This window comes from Lactuca sativa, chromosome 3 (genome assembly GCF_002870075.4).
Source record: "Lactuca sativa cultivar Salinas chromosome 3, Lsat_Salinas_v11, whole genome shotgun sequence".
NCBI lineage: Eukaryota > Viridiplantae > Streptophyta > Magnoliopsida > Asterales > Asteraceae > Lactuca > Lactuca sativa.
The window spans coordinates 158,987,421-158,992,793 of NC_056625.2; positions in this window are offsets into that span (position 1 = coordinate 158,987,421).

Here is a 5,373-nt window from a genome sequence, read left to right on the forward strand (position 1 = left end):
TCAGTCCATATGATATCTAGAATCGAGGAATATATGATCCCTTATCTAATGGATGTGTCATTGATTTGTTCAGAGTTCAACAAGAGCTTTTACGAGCTATGATTGCTAGTCGGGTTGTAGAGTCATACGCAGTAATAGTTTTAAACTTATCCAAGTGGGAGACTGTTGGATTAGTGTCTAAGTCCATAACTATAATTGGTATATACTTGAACCGATTTGGCATGGTCCATTTGGGTTGCATGGCATTTGGATAGACTTTTGTAAGAAAAGGATACGTATGATTTGTTAATATATTATAAGTTCTAATATATTAATATGAAATCATATTATTTAATTAGTATTGATCAATAATTAATTAGGAATTATTTTTGTGATCAAAAGGAGACTAATTAAATATATGGGGATTGATTGTGTAAATCATTCGTTCGTGTATATGTGGGCTTATGATCCATAGTTCTTCATGTTGGGCTAAACCAATGGAGTACCCCATGGAGGTTTTAAGCCATGGAGCATGAAGAATATGGAAAGACATGAGTTACATGGTCTAACTCTAATAGCCACAATATATAAGGACCCTATGGCGGAAGAAATCGGCACTAAGGGTTTCATATATGAGGGCTAGCCGATTTGAGCATAAAAACTTCTCTCTCAAGTTATTTAAAGTTGTTGGTGGTGTTGTGTGAACCATTTGAGGCGTCACATTTGAGGCACTAGGCTCTTAGGCTCCATGGAATAGCTACAACATCAAAAGGTAGGGATGAGCATATGGACCGGGGAACCGGCCGGAACCGGTACCGAAACCGGAACCGGCACCGGAACCGGAACCTGATGGAACCGGTCGGGCCGGGACCGGTACGTTATTTTTGTGGATTTTTGGAACCGGGAACCGGTGGGAACCGGAACCGATTTAACCGGCACCGGTAGAACCGGCAAAAACCGGTAGAACCGGCAAAAACCGGAACCGTATGATGCTATTTTTCAAGGAGCGGTTCCAACATTTGAAGACATGACAAGAACCGGTAGGAACCGGGAACCGATAGAACCGGAACCGGTAGAACCGCCGGGCCGGTTCGGTTCTTGATTTTGGCCGAAGCCGGTTCCCCGGTCCGGTCCGATTCGGGCCGGTTCCGGCCGGTTCGGTCCTTTTGCTCATCCCTATCAAAAGGTATGTCATTCTACTAGATTCTTGTAGTATAGTTGCTTCATATTATGCTAGTTAGGATGAAACCTTGGAACATCAATTATTTTCATATATATTAGAGAAAACATAGATCCAAGGTTTATGGGTTGCATGTACACCATAGGAGTGTTAGAATGCTCAAAACCCATCAGTTACCGTTTGATCGGACCTAAGGTGTTTTGCCGATCGGATTTGGAAACCTTATGTGTTCAGATTTCTAAACGTTTAATTACAGTATTAGAACTGCCATGTAACTTTTTGGAATGATAAAGGGATTTATATGTCTGTCGTAAAAAACACTTTCCATATCTTAATTCTCATCACTACACACCGAGCGCCTGATTTGGTGTATAGATTAACTTGGTGAGAACTCGAAGCGGATTGGGAAACGGTAACCAGAAACCTGAGATACGAGTGATTGAGCGTTCACCACAAATAGCAGCTGTACCCGAGCCAATCACGATGGCATCAGTCCAAGAGATGATTCAGGCTATGATGGCCGAACAAAATGAGAAAATGAGGTAAATGTTGCTTAATAGGGATGAACCTACTATACCTATTGTGCAACCTGGACTGAATGAAGGACAATCAGAAGAAGGAAACTAAATTAGCATCGTTAGCCAAGCTAAAATGTCAGTGGTTAGAAGAAATATCCAAGATGAATGGATTGAAAGGAATGGATACAAGTACAAAGACTTCACGAGTTGCAAACTATTAACATTTACTGGGAAAGAATATCATATCGAGTTATGGACTTGATCTATGAGTTGGAGCTAGCTTTCATATCATGTGGTTGCAAGGGTAAGCTACAAACCGCATATGTTGTGTGACAGTTTAGGGTGGGGCCGTTCATTGGTGGAACAGTTTGGGAAAGATCATAAGCCCCAATGAGCCACTATAACTGTCATTGGCTGAAATCTTGGTACACTTTAAACGTAAGTTCTGCTCAGCCAAAAACATACTAGAGTTGGAGAATCATTTTATGATATTATATATGGGCAACATGTCCATTGAGGAGTATACTAATGCCTTCACATACAAGACGGAGTTTGCATTGCACAGCATCCCTGACGAGCTAACAAAAATCGATAAGTATACAAAGGGACTACCATGGAAGCACACTTTGTCAGTACGCCAGGAATCTACTCTTGAAGCAGCCATCTGGGTTGCTAAGTCTGTCAAAGAAATGATCAAAGTCAGAAACGCTAACTAGGTTGAAGTTGGCAAGAAGAGGAAATTTGAGGAGTATTCAAGATCCGACAAGAAAAAATTTGTTTCTGAATTATGACCCAAACAACAAGAGACATGGGGATAGCAATGAAGAAAAGTGGTGTAAGAAGTGAAAAAAGAAGCACTATGGGAGATGCTATGGAGAAGTGACTTGGTATAAGTGTGGGAGGATCGGTTACTATTCTAATGATTGTACATTTAATGATAAGATATGCTACAAATGTGGAGACAAGGGGCATATGTCAAAAGATTGCCTGAAGCAAAATGAAGCGAAAAGGTCGAATGTGACGCCAAAGTTGAAAGCAAGAGCATTCTAGATGATCCTTAATGAAACATGCAACAATGCATGGGGTCCGGAGTAAGAATCTATAAATCAGAAGATCGATATATAAATAGCCATATAAATAGTATCATGTGGTGTAGCATAATATAAGAGGCATAGTTTAGGGTGAACTTGAATATATATATATATATATATATATATATATATATATATATATATATATATATATATATATATAATCGTTTCATGAAATAATATAAGCCTCAGTTATGTTATCCAATGTGTTAAAGGATTATGTGAAATTCTTGTATGGTGACTTGGAGAACTACGAGACAATACATGGGACGAGTATGAGTAGGTGTGAACTATAGTAGAGGCCTATACTACCAGAAGCATGAAACTCACACTTGGATCAGGGAAAGTCACAAGTTTACCAACGCGCTAGTAATCGATTCCGTTTTGTGCATGTCTGTAATTAACGTCGTTTCTATAATGACTAAGAATATGATTATTATTCGGACCCTATTGGTCATATTGTATCATGTCCGACTAAGATATGTATTGTACATGGTTCAGTGAACCAAGTTTAATGTAGTATTCGACTTAAACCAAAAGATCGAAGTATCGTGGTCGTCGTTAAGTAAGAAGCTTATAGCTAGAAGTGCTACAAGCTAGAATGTGATTATATCACATTAGAACATGAATGAAGGTATCTTCCATTATAACATCTGACAAAAAAAGACCTGAGTCTAACCGTTGCATCATACGATGAGAGGCCATTAGAACTTGATCCATCATTCTATTACGGTAATCGAAGTAAAGAACTTATCTTAAGTTGTGTTAGTTACAAAAGACCAAGTGTCTCTAATAAGGATCAAGTCTATAATAGGTTATGATAGAAATTCCAACATGAGATAAAGAACATGTGCAAGATCAAGCATCGCTAGCAGTCAAGAGGTCCAAGAGTTAAAAACTCATTTGAAAGCTCACAAGGGTTACACTTACTACCTAGGAAAAGGAGATAACATATGGAGTCATTATACAAGCCATTTTATATTGATGATACCGGGACATAATCATCCTAAATGGGAGACAATTATAACACCCATAAATTCGGGCTAGTCAATTAAGATATAATAAGTGTTAAAAATGATTTTTTTCATAGAAGATTATCTAGGATAAATAATCTTAACCAAAGTAATAGTTACATTCACAATTGTAACCTATTTGATGTAATAAAGAACAATTATATGAATATTATGTGTTTCATGATTATTATAATAAAATAAAATATGAAAAATTAGTCGAATCCGTACAGCGTAAAAATAAGTGCTCCAGAACATATATATATATATATATATATATATATATATATATATATATATATATATATATATATATATATATATATATATAAGGAACAGTTCAATAGAGAACAATAATTATGGGTTCTTCAAGGAACCAAGTATTTTTTTCAATTTCTAGAGTTTATTCTTTATCGAAAAAAAATCTAAAAATATCTAAATTAATATATTAAGATTGTGAATGTGAAAAATATTTTTCGGATTCACCGTGTGAATCCGGATTCACGTTGTGAATTTTCGAAGATTCACATTGTGAATTTGACGTACAAAAAAAATTTGAATTTTATATCATTGGAAAACGGGAAAAAAGTTATGAATTTCTGTATTTTTAGTTTTTTTTTTTTTTGATAAAAAATAAGTTCTAAAAGTTAAAAAAAAGATTGGTTCATTGGTTCCTTGGTTAATTATGGTTTTCTATTGAGCCTCGCCCTATATATATATATATATATATATATATATATATATATATATATATATATATATATATATATATATATATATAAGGCACCAGGGTCTCATATTTCCTGTACCATTCTCTTGATTGAAGACTCTTTCTTTTCTTATCCCCCGAGCATTCCGGTCCCTTGTGATTCAACTTCTCTTCTGTAGTTTTAGTATAGCAATGTGAGCACTAAAGTGCTACACAAATCTTTTTAGAAAGATTCAGCAACGAAGTTCCGCCCACGAAGATTTTAGTTCCTCGCTAAACTACCTTGTAAGTGAGTTATGCTTATCTTACTTTAAGTATAACTTATATTTAAGTTCATTCTCGTTATTAGGGAACTATAAACATTACATGTGCTAAGTATTATAAATTATACAAAATGTTATTATAATGCTTTTTAACTTCTCATGCTACGAGGAATCTGGTTTGAAGGGCCGCATAGGGTTGTTGGATTTCAGAACAGTTTAAAGGCCAAAAATTTTCTACCCTCCGGAGTTTCATATCTAGCTCCTGTATATACATAGTAGTTGAAAAGTATTTTTTTAACAATTATAAAATATAAGAAAAACAATCTTGCTCGTAGACCTTGAGTTAATGGTCAATCTAGACTAATAATTAGTCATAATAAATATTAGACTAAAATCTAATAATAATGATACTAGGTTTCGTCAAAGGAAAATAAAATTGTTAGAAGCGAAGCACTGGACGAGTTTGGAATCATCACTTTAACAAGTGAGTTCATAGTTACTTTTATCTTACACACAGATATGAAATATTTACTATAAATTATGTGTTATATGTGCCAATTATCTGTGGTCTTCATATCTACGATGGATGAACAATTTATACACATTTTACTTGATTTAAACTA